The 15,000-nt window shown below is 46.0% G+C and overlaps 3 non-coding genes across 3 annotated transcripts; all 3 read left to right on the top strand.

Annotated features, from left to right (window-relative positions):
• Positions 1–52: 52 nt before the first annotated feature.
• On the top strand, positions 53–124 carry TRNAE-CUC (transfer RNA glutamic acid (anticodon CUC)). Its single transcript has one exon. It is a non-coding gene; the product is annotated as a tRNA-Glu (tRNA).
• Positions 125–4,761: 4,637 nt separating this feature from the next.
• TRNAE-CUC (transfer RNA glutamic acid (anticodon CUC)) lies at positions 4,762–4,833 on the top strand. The gene has a single exon. It is a non-coding gene; the product is annotated as a tRNA-Glu (tRNA).
• Positions 4,834–10,072: 5,239 nt separating this feature from the next.
• Positions 10,073–10,144, top strand: TRNAE-CUC (transfer RNA glutamic acid (anticodon CUC)). Its single transcript has one exon. It is a non-coding gene; the product is annotated as a tRNA-Glu (tRNA).
• Positions 10,145–15,000: the final 4,856 nt, after the last annotated feature.

Here is a 15,000-nt window from a genome sequence, read left to right as displayed (position 1 = left end):
AGCTTCTTGATACCACAAACTCGTTTTCTCACAGTTTGTAGCAGCTCACAGTTCCCTGGTAGTCTAGTGGTTAGGATTCGGCGCTCTCACCGCCGCGGCCCGGGTTCGATTCCCGGTCAGGGAAAGTTAATCTTTTCCCGCAACAAGCAAAATGTGCCCTAAAAATACATAAAACCCCACAAATGTTACATCCCCTAATAGCCCTGACCAACATATCCAAAGATCACACATATCGGTTCAGGAATTTCTTGGAAGTCATAATTTTGACCAAGCGTGCACATGGTCCTATGCCCAAAACAGTTCCATGTAATCAGTGCTAACAGTCGGTCACGTTTGGTAGGCTTTTACAGGTTTCCCTGCAGGGCCCATAATCTGTGGGTAGGAGGCTGGCAAGCAGGCTCCTCCAGGAGCTCGTGGCAAACTCACTTGGAGAGGGAGGAGAGCTATGATACGCCCAGGAAATGGAGATAACGAGATGGTTAAATAATGGTTGATTGAAGCTGTCAGGTGTAGCTCGCACTTTAATTTGAAATCGGTTTCCTTTATGCCTTTAAAATAAGTTATCTTGCTGCAGTCTAATTAGGGCGCATTGAGGAAATCTGTGTAAGAATGGACCTTGCTGACATTTTCAGTGCCTTAACCCCTTAAGGACACATGACATGTGTGACATGTCATGATGCCCATTTATTCCAGAAGTTTGGTCCTTAAGGGGTAAAAAAGGCTTTTTGCCTTTAAAATAAGCGATCTTGCTGCAGTCTAATTAGGGCGCATTGAGGAAATCTGTGTAAGAATGGACCTTGCTGACATTTTCAGTGCCTTAAAAGGCAAACGTTTGAATTGCACTGTCGCGTGGAAACCTTGAGCTTCTGGATTCCACAAACTCGTTTTCTCACAGTTTCTAGCAGCTCACAGTTCCCTGGTGGTCTAGTGGTTAGGATTCGGCGCTCTCACCGCCGCGGCCTGGGTTCGATTCCCGATCAGGGAAAGTTAATCTTTTCCCGCAACAAGCAAAATGTTCCCTAAAAATACATAAAACCCCACAAATGTTACATCCCCTAATAGCCCTGATCTGGGTGACCAACATATCCAAAGATCACACATATCAGTTCAGGGGTTCAGGAATTTCCTGGAAGTCATAATTTTGACCAAGCGTGCACATGGTCCTATGCCCAAAACAGGTCCATGAAATCTGTGCTAACAGTCGGTCACGTTTGGTAGGCTTTTACAGGTTTCCCTGCAGGGCCCATAATCTGTGGGTAGGAGGCTGGCAAGCGGCTCCTCCAGGAGCTCGTGGCAAACTCACTTGGAGAGGGAGGAGAGCTATGATACGCCCAGGAAATGGAGATAACGAGATGGTTAAATAATGGTTGATTGAAGCTGTCAGGTGTAGCTCGCACTTTAATTTGAAATCGGTTTCCTTTTTGCCTTTAAAATAAGCGATCTTGCTGCAGTCTAATTAGGGCGCATTGAGGAAATCTGTGTAAGAATGGACCTTGCTGACATTTTCAGTGCCTTAAAAGGCAAACGTTTGAATTGCACTGGAAATCGGTTTCCTTTTTGCCTTTAAAACAAGCGATCTTGCTGCAGTCTAATTAGGGCGCATTGAGGAAATCTGTGTAAGAATGGACCTTGCTGACATTTTCAGTGCCTTAAAAGGCAAACGTTTGAATTGCACTGTCGTGTGGAAACCTTGAGCTTCTGGATACCACAAACTCGTTTTCTCACAGTTTCTAGCAGCTCACAGTTCCCTGGTAGTCTAGTGGTTAGGATTCGGCGCTCTCACCGCCGCGGCCCGGGCTCGATTCCCGGTCAGGGAAAGTTAATCTTTTCCCGCAAAAAGCAAAATGTTCACCAAAAATACATTAAACCCAACAAATGTTACATCCCCTAATAGCCCTGATCTGGGTGACCAACATATCCAAAGATCACACATATCAGTTCAGGGGTTCAGGAATTTCCTGGAAGTCATAATTTTGACCAAGCGTGCACATGGTCCTATGCCCAAAACAGTTCCATGAAATCAGTGCTAACAGTCGGTCAAGTTTGGTAGGCTTTTACAGGTTTCCCTGCAGGGCCCATAATCTGTGGGTAGGAGGCTGGCAAGCAGGCTCCTCCAGGAGCTCGTGGCAAACTCACTTGGAGAGGGAGGAGAGCTATGATACGCCCAGGAAATGGAGATAACGAGATGGTTAAATAATGGTTGATTGAAGCTGTCAGGTGTAGCTCGCACTTTAATTTGAAATCGGTTTCCTTTTTGCCTTTAAAATAAGCGATCTTGCTGCAGTCTAATTAGGGCGCATTGAGGAAATCTGTGTAAGAATGGACCTTGCTGACATTTTCAGTGCCTTAACCCCTTAAGGACACATGACATGTGTGACATGTCATGATGCCCATTTATTCCAGAAGTTTGGTCCTTAAGGGGTTAAAAGGCAAACGTTTGAATTGCACTGTCGCGTGGAAACCTTGAGCTTCTGGATACCACAAACTCGTTTTCTCACAGTTTCTAGCAGCTCACAGTTCCCTGGTCGTCTAGTGGTTAGGATTCGGCGCTCTCACCGCCGCGGCCCGGGTTCGATTCCCGGTCAGGGAAAGTTAATCTTTTCCCGCAACAAGCAAAATGTTCCCTAAAAATACATAAAACCCCACAAATGTTACATCCCCTAATAGCCCTGATCTGGGTGACCAACATATCCAAAGATCACACATATCAGTTCAGGGGTTCAGGAATTTCCTGGAAGTCACAATTTTGACCAAGCGTGCACATGGTCCTATGCCCAAAACAGGTCCATGAAATCAGTGCTAACAGTCGGTCACGTTTGGTAGGCTTTTACAGGTTTCCCTGCAGGGCCCATAATCTGTGGGTAGGAGGCTGGCAAGTAGGCTCCTCCAGGAGCTCGTGGCAAACTCACTTGGAGAGGGAGGAGAGCTATGATACGCCCAGGAAATGGAGATAACGAGATGGTTAAATAATGGTTGATTGAAGCTGTCAGGTGTAGCTCGCACTTTAATTTGAAATCGGTTTCCTTTTTGCCTTTAAAATAAGTGATCTTGCTGCAGTCTAATTAGGGCACATTGAGGAAATCTGTGTAAGAATGGACCTTGCTGACATTTTAAGTGCCTTAACCCCTTAAGGACACATGACATGTGTGACATGTCATGATGCCCATTTATTCCAGAAGTTTGGTCCTTAAGGGGTTAAAAGGCAAACGTTTGAATTGCACTGTCGCGTGGAAACCTTGAGCTTCTGGATACCACAAACTCGTTTTCTCACAGTTTCTAGCAGCTCACAGTTCCCTGGTCGTCTAGTGGTTAGGATTCGGCGCTCTCACCGCCGCGGCCCGGGTTCGATTCCCGGTCAGGGAAAGTTAATCTTTTCCCGCAACAAGCAAAATGTGCCCTAAAAATACATGAAACCCCACAAATGTTACATCCCCTAATAGCCCTGATCTGGGTGACCAACATATCCAAAGATCACACATATCAGTTCAGGGGTTCAGGAATTTCCTGGAAGTCATAATTTTGACCAAGCATGCACATGATCCTATGCCCAAAACATTTCCATGAAATCAGTGCTAACAGTCAGTCACGTTTGGTAGGCTTTTACAGGTTTCCCTGCAGGGCCCATAATCTGTGGGTAGGAGGCTGGCAAGCAGGCTCCTCCAGGAGCTCGTGGCAAACTCACTTGGAGAGGGAGGAGAGCTATGATATGCCCAGGAAATGGAGATAACGAGATGGTTAAATAATGGTTGATTGAAGCTGTCAGGTGTAGCTCGCACTTTAATTTGAAATCGGTTTCCTTTTTGCCTTTAAAATAAGCGATCTTGCTGCAGTCTAATTAGGGCGCATTGAGGAAATCTGTGTAAGAATGGACCTTGCTGACATTTTCAGTGCCTTAAAAGGCAAACGTTTGAATTGCACTGTCGCGTGGAATCCTTGAGCTTCTGGATACCACAAACTCGTTTTCTCACAGTTTCTAGCAGCTCTCAGTTCCCTGGTGGTCTAGTGGTTAGGATTCGGCGCTCTCGCCGCCGCGGCCTGGGTTCGATTCCCGGTTTGGGAAAATTAACCTTTTCCTGCAACAAGCAAAATGTGCCCTAAAAATACATAAAACCCCACAAATGTTAAATCCCCTAATAGCCCTGATCTGGGTGACCAACATATCCAAAGATCACACATATCAGTTCAGGGGTTCAGGAATTTCCTGGAAGTCATAATTTTGACCAAGCGTGCACATGGTCCTATGCCCAAAACAGTTCCATGAAATCAATGCTAACAGTCGGTCACGTTTGGTAGGCTTTTACAGGTTTCCCTGCAGGGCCCATAATCTGTGGGTAGGAGGCTGGCAAGCAGGCTCCTCCAGGAGCTCGTGGCAAACTCACTTGGAGAGGGAGGAGAGCTATGATACGCCCAGGAAATGGAGATAACGAGATGGTTAAATAATGGTTGATTGAAGCTGTCAGGTGTAGCTCGCACTTTAATTTGAAATCGGTTTCCTTTTTGCCTTTAAAATAAGCGATCTTGCTGCAGTCTAATTAGGGCGCATTGAGGAAATCTGTGTAAGAATGGACCTTGCTGACATTTTCAGTGCCTTAACCCCTTAAGGACACATGACATGTGTGACATGTCATGATGCCCATTTATTCCAGAAGTTTGGTCCTTAAGGGGTTAAAAGGCAAATGTTTGAATTGCACTGTCGCGTGGAAACCTTGAACTTCTGGATACCACAAACTCGTTTTCTCACAGTTTCTAGCAGCTCACAGTTCCCTGGTAGTCTAGTGGTTAGGATTCGGCGCTCTCACCGCCGCGGCCCGGGTTCGATTCCCGGTCAGGGAAAGTTAATATTTTCCCGCAACAAGCAAAATGTTCCCTAAAAATACATAAAACCCCACAAATGTTACATCCCCTAATAGCCCTGATCTGGGTGACCAACATATCCAAAGATCACACATATCGGTTCAGGAATTTCCTGGAAGTCATAATTTTGACCAAGCGTGCACATGGTCCTATGCCCAAAACAGTTCCATGAAATCAATGCTAACAGTCGGTCACGTTTGGTAGGCTTTTACAGGTTTCCCTGCAGGGCCCATAATCTGTGGGTAGGAGGCTGGCAAGCAGGCTCCTCCAGGAGCTCGTGGCAAACTCACTTGGAGAGGGAGGAGAGCTATGATACGCCCAGGAAATGGAGATAACGAGATGGTTAAATAATGGTTGATTGAAGCTGTCAGGTGTAGCTCGCACTTTAATTTGAAATCAGTTTCCTTTTTGCCTTTAAAATAAGCGATCTTGCTGCAGTCTAATTAGGGCACATTGAGGAAATCTGTGTAAGAATGGACCTTGCTGACATTTTAAGTGCCTTAACCCCTTAAGGACACATGACATGTGTGACATGTCATGATGCCCATTTATTCCAGAAGTTTGGTCCTTAAGGGGTTAAAAGGCAAACGTTTGAATTGCACTGTCGCGTGGAAACCTTGAGCTTCTGGATACCACAAACTCGTTTTCTCACAGTTTCTAGCAGCTCACAGTTCCCTGGTCGTCTAGTGGTTAGGATTCGGCGCTCTCACCGCCGCGGCCCGGGTTCGATTCCCGGTCAGGGAAAGTTAATCTTTTCCCGCAACAAGCAAAATGTGCCCTAAAAATACATGAAACCCCACAAATGTTACATCCCCTAATAGCCCTGATCTGGGTGACCAACATATCCAAAGATCACACATATCAGTTCAGGGGTTCAGGAATTTCCTGGAAGTCATAATTTTGACCAAGCATGCACATGATCCTATGCCCAAAACATTTCCATGAAATCAGTGCTAACAGTCAGTCACGTTTGGTAGGCTTTTACAGGTTTCCCTGCAGGGCCCATAATCTGTGGGTAGGAGGCTGGCAAGCAGGCTCCTCCAGGAGCTCGTGGCAAACTCACTTGGAGAGGGAGGAGAGCTATGATATGCCCAGGAAATGGAGATAACGAGATGGTTAAATAATGGTTGATTGAAGCTGTCAGGTGTAGCTCGCACTTTAATTTGAAATCGGTTTCCTTTTTGCCTTTAAAATAAGCGATCTTGCTGCAGTCTAATTAGGGCGCATTGAGGAAATCTGTGTAAGAATGGACCTTGCTGACATTTTCAGTGCCTTAAAAGGCAAACGTTTGAATTGCACTGTCGCGTGGAATCCTTGAGCTTCTGGATACCACAAACTCGTTTTCTCACAGTTTCTAGCAGCTCTCAGTTCCCTGGTGGTCTAGTGGTTAGGATTCGGCGCTCTCGCCGCCGCGGCCTGGGTTCGATTCCCGGTTTGGGAAAATTAACCTTTTCCTGCAACAAGCAAAATGTGCCCTAAAAATACATAAAACCCCACAAATGTTAAATCCCCTAATAGCCCTGATCTGGGTGACCAACATATCCAAAGATCACACATATCAGTTCAGGGGTTCAGGAATTTCCTGGAAGTCATAATTTTGACCAAGCGTGCACATGGTCCTATGCCCAAAACAGTTCCATGAAATCAATGCTAACAGTCGGTCACGTTTGGTAGGCTTTTACAGGTTTCCCTGCAGGGCCCATAATCTGTGGGTAGGAGGCTGGCAAGCAGGCTCCTCCAGGAGCTCGTGGCAAACTCACTTGGAGAGGGAGGAGAGCTATGATACGCCCAGGAAATGGAGATAACGAGATGGTTAAATAATGGTTGATTGAAGCTGTCAGGTGTAGCTCACACTTTAATTTGAAATCGGTTTCCTTTTTGCCTTTAAAATAAGCGATCTTGCTGCAGTCTAATTAGGGCGCATTGAGGAAATCTGTGTAAGAATGGACCTTGCTGACATTTTCAGTGCCTTAAAAGGCAAACGTTTGAATTGCACTGGAAATCGGTTTCCTTTTTGCCTTTAAAACAAGCGATCTTGCTGCAGTCTAATTAGGGCGCATTGAGGAAATCTGTGTAAGAATGGACCTTGCTGACATTTTCAGTGCCTTAAAAGGCAAACGTTTGAATTGCACTGTCGTGTGGAAACCTTGAGCTTCTGGATACCACAAACTCGTTTTCTCACAGTTTCTAGCAGCTCACAGTTCCCTGGTAGTCTAGTGGTTAGGATTCGGCGCTCTCACCGCCGCGGCCCGGGCTCGATTCCCGGTCAGGGAAAGTTAATCTTTTCCCGCAAAAAGCAAAATGTTCACCAAAAATACATTAAACCCAACAAATGTTACATCCCCTAATAGCCCTGATCTGGGTGACCAACATATCCAAAGATCACACATATCAGTTCAGGGGTTCAGGAATTTCCTGGAAGTCATAATTTTGACCAAGCGTGCACATGGTCCTATGCCCAAAACAGTTCCATGAAATCAGTGCTAACAGTCGGTCAAGTTTGGTAGGCTTTTACAGGTTTCCCTGCAGGGCCCATAATCTGTGGGTAGGAGGCTGGCAAGCAGGCTCCTCCAGGAGCTCGTGGCAAACTCACTTGGAGAGGGAGGAGAGCTATGATACGCCCAGGAAATGGAGATAACGAGATGGTTAAATAATGGTTGATTGAAGCTGTCAGGTGTAGCTCGCACTTTAATTTGAAATCGGTTTCCTTTTTGCCTTTAAAATAAGCGATCTTGCTGCAGTCTAATTAGGGCGCATTGAGGAAATCTGTGTAAGAATGGACCTTGCTGACATTTTCAGTGCCTTAACCCCTTAAGGACACATGACATGTGTGACATGTCATGATGCCCATTTATTCCAGAAGTTTGGTCCTTAAGGGGTTAAAAGGCAAACGTTTGAATTGCACTGTCGCGTGGAAACCTTGAGCTTCTGGATACCACAAACTCGTTTTCTCACAGTTTCTAGCAGCTCACAGTTCCCTGGTCGTCTAGTGGTTAGGATTCGGCGCTCTCACCGCCGCGGCCCGGGTTCGATTCCCGGTCAGGGAAAGTTAATCTTTTCCCGCAACAAGCAAAATGTTCCCTAAAAATACATAAAACCCCACAAATGTTACATCCCCTAATAGCCCTGATCTGGGTGACCAACATATCCAAAGATCACACATATCAGTTCAGGGGTTCAGGAATTTCCTGGAAGTCACAATTTTGACCAAGCGTGCACATGGTCCTATGCCCAAAACAGGTCCATGAAATCAGTGCTAACAGTCGGTCACGTTTGGTAGGCTTTTACAGGTTTCCCTGCAGGGCCCATAATCTGTGGGTAGGAGGCTGGCAAGTAGGCTCCTCCAGGAGCTCGTGGCAAACTCACTTGGAGAGGGAGGAGAGCTATGATACGCCCAGGAAATGGAGATAACGAGATGGTTAAATAATGGTTGATTGAAGCTGTCAGGTGTAGCTCGCACTTTAATTTGAAATCGGTTTCCTTTTTGCCTTTAAAATAAGTGATCTTGCTGCAGTCTAATTAGGGCACATTGAGGAAATCTGTGTAAGAATGGACCTTGCTGACATTTTAAGTGCCTTAACCCCTTAAGGACACATGACATGTGTGACATGTCATGATGCCCATTTATTCCAGAAGTTTGGTCCTTAAGGGGTTAAAAGGCAAACGTTTGAATTGCACTGTCGCGTGGAAACCTTGAGCTTCTGGATACCACAAACTCGTTTTCTCACAGTTTCTAGCAGCTCACAGTTCCCTGGTCGTCTAGTGGTTAGGATTCGGCGCTCTCACCGCCGCGGCCCGGGTTCGATTCCCGGTCAGGGAAAGTTAATCTTTTCCCGCAACAAGCAAAATGTGCCCTAAAAATACATGAAACCCCACAAATGTTACATCCCCTAATAGCCCTGATCTGGGTGACCAACATATCCAAAGATCACACATATCAGTTCAGGGGTTCAGGAATTTCCTGGAAGTCATAATTTTGACCAAGCATGCACATGATCCTATGCCCAAAACATTTCCATGAAATCAGTGCTAACAGTCAGTCACGTTTGGTAGGCTTTTACAGGTTTCCCTGCAGGGCCCATAATCTGTGGGTAGGAGGCTGGCAAGCAGGCTCCTCCAGGAGCTCGTGGCAAACTCACTTGGAGAGGGAGGAGAGCTATGATATGCCCAGGAAATGGAGATAACGAGATGGTTAAATAATGGTTGATTGAAGCTGTCAGGTGTAGCTCGCACTTTAATTTGAAATCGGTTTCCTTTTTGCCTTTAAAATAAGCGATCTTGCTGCAGTCTAATTAGGGCGCATTGAGGAAATCTGTGTAAGAATGGACCTTGCTGACATTTTCAGTGCCTTAAAAGGCAAACGTTTGAATTGCACTGTCGCGTGGAATCCTTGAGCTTCTGGATACCACAAACTCGTTTTCTCACAGTTTCTAGCAGCTCTCAGTTCCCTGGTGGTCTAGTGGTTAGGATTCGGCGCTCTCGCCGCCGCGGCCTGGGTTCGATTCCCGGTTTGGGAAAATTAACCTTTTCCTGCAACAAGCAAAATGTGCCCTAAAAATACATAAAACCCCACAAATGTTAAATCCCCTAATAGCCCTGATCTGGGTGACCAACATATCCAAAGATCACACATATCAGTTCAGGGGTTCAGGAATTTCCTGGAAGTCATAATTTTGACCAAGCGTGCACATGGTCCTATGCCCAAAACAGTTCCATGAAATCAATGCTAACAGTCGGTCACGTTTGGTAGGCTTTTACAGGTTTCCCTGCAGGGCCCATAATCTGTGGGTAGGAGGCTGGCAAGCAGGCTCCTCCAGGAGCTCGTGGCAAACTCACTTGGAGAGGGAGGAGAGCTATGATACGCCCAGGAAATGGAGATAACGAGATGGTTAAATAATGGTTGATTGAAGCTGTCAGGTGTAGCTCGCACTTTAATTTGAAATCGGTTTCCTTTTTGCCTTTAAAATAAGCGATCTTGCTGCAGTCTAATTAGGGCGCATTGAGGAAATCTGTGTAAGAATGGACCTTGCTGACATTTTCAGTGCCTTAACCCCTTAAGGACACATGACATGTGTGACATGTCATGATGCCCATTTATTCCAGAAGTTTGGTCCTTAAGGGGTTAAAAGGCAAATGTTTGAATTGCACTGTCGCGTGGAAACCTTGAACTTCTGGATACCACAAACTCGTTTTCTCACAGTTTCTAGCAGCTCACAGTTCCCTGGTAGTCTAGTGGTTAGGATTCGGCGCTCTCACCGCCGCGGCCCGGGTTCGATTCCCGGTCAGGGAAAGTTAATATTTTCCCGCAACAAGCAAAATGTTCCCTAAAAATACATAAAACCCCACAAATGTTACATCCCCTAATAGCCCTGATCTGGGTGACCAACATATCCAAAGATCACACATATCGGTTCAGGAATTTCCTGGAAGTCATAATTTTGACCAAGCGTGCACATGGTCCTATGCCCAAAACAGTTCCATGAAATCAATGCTAACAGTCGGTCACGTTTGGTAGGCTTTTACAGGTTTCCCTGCAGGGCCCATAATCTGTGGGTAGGAGGCTGGCAAGCAGGCTCCTCCAGGAGCTCGTGGCAAACTCACTTGGAGAGGGAGGAGAGCTATGATACGCCCAGGAAATGGAGATAACGAGATGGTTAAATAATGGTTGATTGAAGCTGTCAGGTGTAGCTCGCACTTTAATTTGAAATCAGTTTCCTTTTTGCCTTTAAAATAAGCGATCTTGCTGCAGTCTAATTAGGGCACATTGAGGAAATCTGTGTAAGAATGGACCTTGCTGACATTTTAAGTGCCTTAACCCCTTAAGGACACATGACATGTGTGACATGTCATGATGCCCATTTATTCCAGAAGTTTGGTCCTTAAGGGGTTAAAAGGCAAACGTTTGAATTGCACTGTCGCGTGGAAACCTTGAGCTTCTGGATACCACAAACTCGTTTTCTCACAGTTTCTAGCAGCTCACAGTTCCCTGGTCGTCTAGTGGTTAGGATTCGGCGCTCTCACCGCCGCGGCCCGGGTTCGATTCCCGGTCAGGGAAAGTTAATCTTTTCCCGCAACAAGCAAAATGTGCCCTAAAAATACATGAAACCCCACAAATGTTACATCCCCTAATAGCCCTGATCTGGGTGACCAACATATCCAAAGATCACACATATCAGTTCAGGGGTTCAGGAATTTCCTGGAAGTCATAATTTTGACCAAGCATGCACATGATCCTATGCCCAAAACATTTCCATGAAATCAGTGCTAACAGTCAGTCACGTTTGGTAGGCTTTTACAGGTTTCCCTGCAGGGCCCATAATCTGTGGGTAGGAGGCTGGCAAGCAGGCTCCTCCAGGAGCTCGTGGCAAACTCACTTGGAGAGGGAGGAGAGCTATGATATGCCCAGGAAATGGAGATAACGAGATGGTTAAATAATGGTTGATTGAAGCTGTCAGGTGTAGCTCGCACTTTAATTTGAAATCGGTTTCCTTTTTGCCTTTAAAATAAGCGATCTTGCTGCAGTCTAATTAGGGCGCATTGAGGAAATCTGTGTAAGAATGGACCTTGCTGACATTTTCAGTGCCTTAAAAGGCAAACGTTTGAATTGCACTGTCGCGTGGAATCCTTGAGCTTCTGGATACCACAAACTCGTTTTCTCACAGTTTCTAGCAGCTCTCAGTTCCCTGGTGGTCTAGTGGTTAGGATTCGGCGCTCTCGCCGCCGCGGCCTGGGTTCGATTCCCGGTTTGGGAAAATTAACCTTTTCCTGCAACAAGCAAAATGTGCCCTAAAAATACATAAAACCCCACAAATGTTAAATCCCCTAATAGCCCTGATCTGGGTGACCAACATATCCAAAGATCACACATATCAGTTCAGGGGTTCAGGAATTTCCTGGAAGTCATAATTTTGACCAAGCGTGCACATGGTCCTATGCCCAAAACAGTTCCATGAAATCAATGCTAACAGTCGGTCACGTTTGGTAGGCTTTTACAGGTTTCCCTGCAGGGCCCATAATCTGTGGGTAGGAGGCTGGCAAGCAGGCTCCTCCAGGAGCTCGTGGCAAACTCACTTGGAGAGGGAGGAGAGCTATGATACGCCCAGGAAATGGAGATAACGAGATGGTTAAATAATGGTTGATTGAAGCTGTCAGGTGTAGCTCGCACTTTAATTTGAAATCGGTTTCCTTTTTGCCTTTAAAATAAGCGATCTTGCTGCAGTCTAATTAGGGCGCATTGAGGAAATCTGTGTAAGAATGGACCTTGCTGACATTTTCAGTGCCTTAAAAGGCAAACGTTTGAATTGCACTGGAAATCGGTTTCCTTTTTGCCTTTAAAACAAGCGATCTTGCTGCAGTCTAATTAGGGCGCATTGAGGAAATCTGTGTAAGAATGGACCTTGCTGACATTTTCAGTGCCTTAAAAGGCAAACGTTTGAATTGCACTGTCGTGTGGAAACCTTGAGCTTCTGGATACCACAAACTCGTTTTCTCACAGTTTCTAGCAGCTCACAGTTCCCTGGTAGTCTAGTGGTTAGGATTCGGCGCTCTCACCGCCGCGGCCCGGGCTCGATTCCCGGTCAGGGAAAGTTAATCTTTTCCCGCAAAAAGCAAAATGTTCACCAAAAATACATTAAACCCAACAAATGTTACATCCCCTAATAGCCCTGATCTGGGTGACCAACATATCCAAAGATCACACATATCAGTTCAGGGGTTCAGGAATTTCCTGGAAGTCATAATTTTGACCAAGCGTGCACATGGTCCTATGCCCAAAACAGTTCCATGAAATCAGTGCTAACAGTCGGTCAAGTTTGGTAGGCTTTTACAGGTTTCCCTGCAGGGCCCATAATCTGTGGGTAGGAGGCTGGCAAGCAGGCTCCTCCAGGAGCTCGTGGCAAACTCACTTGGAGAGGGAGGAGAGCTATGATACGCCCAGGAAATGGAGATAACGAGATGGTTAAATAATGGTTGATTGAAGCTGTCAGGTGTAGCTCGCACTTTAATTTGAAATCGGTTTCCTTTTTGCCTTTAAAATAAGCGATCTTGCTGCAGTCTAATTAGGGCGCATTGAGGAAATCTGTGTAAGAATGGACCTTGCTGACATTTTCAGTGCCTTAACCCCTTAAGGACACATGACATGTGTGACATGTCATGATGCCCATTTATTCCAGAAGTTTGGTCCTTAAGGGGTTAAAAGGCAAACGTTTGAATTGCACTGTCGCGTGGAAACCTTGAGCTTCTGGATACCACAAACTCGTTTTCTCACAGTTTCTAGCAGCTCACAGTTCCCTGGTCGTCTAGTGGTTAGGATTCGGCGCTCTCACCGCCGCGGCCCGGGTTCGATTCCCGGTCAGGGAAAGTTAATCTTTTCCCGCAACAAGCAAAATGTTCCCTAAAAATACATAAAACCCCACAAATGTTACATCCCCTAATAGCCCTGATCTGGGTGACCAACATATCCAAAGATCACACATATCAGTTCAGGGGTTCAGGAATTTCCTGGAAGTCACAATTTTGACCAAGCGTGCACATGGTCCTATGCCCAAAACAGGTCCATGAAATCAGTGCTAACAGTCGGTCACGTTTGGTAGGCTTTTACAGGTTTCCCTGCAGGGCCCATAATCTGTGGGTAGGAGGCTGGCAAGTAGGCTCCTCCAGGAGCTCGTGGCAAACTCACTTGGAGAGGGAGGAGAGCTATGATACGCCCAGGAAATGGAGATAACGAGATGGTTAAATAATGGTTGATTGAAGCTGTCAGGTGTAGCTCGCACTTTAATTTGAAATCGGTTTCCTTTTTGCCTTTAAAATAAGTGATCTTGCTGCAGTCTAATTAGGGCACATTGAGGAAATCTGTGTAAGAATGGACCTTGCTGACATTTTAAGTGCCTTAACCCCTTAAGGACACATGACATGTGTGACATGTCATGATGCCCATTTATTCCAGAAGTTTGGTCCTTAAGGGGTTAAAAGGCAAACGTTTGAATTGCACTGTCGCGTGGAAACCTTGAGCTTCTGGATACCACAAACTCGTTTTCTCACAGTTTCTAGCAGCTCACAGTTCCCTGGTCGTCTAGTGGTTAGGATTCGGCGCTCTCACCGCCGCGGCCCGGGTTCGATTCCCGGTCAGGGAAAGTTAATCTTTTCCCGCAACAAGCAAAATGTGCCCTAAAAATACATGAAACCCCACAAATGTTACATCCCCTAATAGCCCTGATCTGGGTGACCAACATATCCAAAGATCACACATATCAGTTCAGGGGTTCAGGAATTTCCTGGAAGTCATAATTTTGACCAAGCATGCACATGATCCTATGCCCAAAACATTTCCATGAAATCAGTGCTAACAGTCAGTCACGTTTGGTAGGCTTTTACAGGTTTCCCTGCAGGGCCCATAATCTGTGGGTAGGAGGCTGGCAAGCAGGCTCCTCCAGGAGCTCGTGGCAAACTCACTTGGAGAGGGAGGAGAGCTATGATATGCCCAGGAAATGGAGATAACGAGATGGTTAAATAATGGTTGATTGAAGCTGTCAGGTGTAGCTCGCACTTTAATTTGAAATCGGTTTCCTTTTTGCCTTTAAAATAAGCGATCTTGCTGCAGTCTAATTAGGGCGCATTGAGGAAATCTGTGTAAGAATGGACCTTGCTGACATTTTCAGTGCCTTAAAAGGCAAACGTTTGAATTGCACTGTCGCGTGGAATCCTTGAGCTTCTGGATACCACAAACTCGTTTTCTCACAGTTTCTAGCAGCTCTCAGTTCCCTGGTGGTCTAGTGGTTAGGATTCGGCGCTCTCGCCGCCGCGGCCTGGGTTCGATTCCCGGTTTGGGAAAATTAACCTTTTCCTGCAACAAGCAAAATGTGCCCTAAAAATACATAAAACCCCACAAATGTTAAATCCCCTAATAGCCCTGATCTGGGTGACCAACATATCCAAAGATCACACATATCAGTTCAGGGGTTCAGGAATTTCCTGGAAGTCATAATTTTGACCAAGCGTGCACATGGTCCTATGCCCAAAACAGTTCCATGAAATCAATGCTAACAGTCGGTCACGTTTGGTAGGCTTTTACAGGTTTCCCTGCAGGGCCCATAATCTGTGGGTAGGAGGCTGGCAAGCAGGCTCCTCCAGGAGCTCGTGGCAAACTCA

Source organism: Pelobates fuscus, chromosome 3 (assembly GCF_036172605.1).
Source record: "Pelobates fuscus isolate aPelFus1 chromosome 3, aPelFus1.pri, whole genome shotgun sequence".
NCBI lineage: Eukaryota > Metazoa > Chordata > Amphibia > Anura > Pelobatidae > Pelobates > Pelobates fuscus.
The sequence above is the reverse complement of the archived record's forward strand: the minus strand, read 5'-3'. Positions and strand labels throughout refer to the sequence as shown.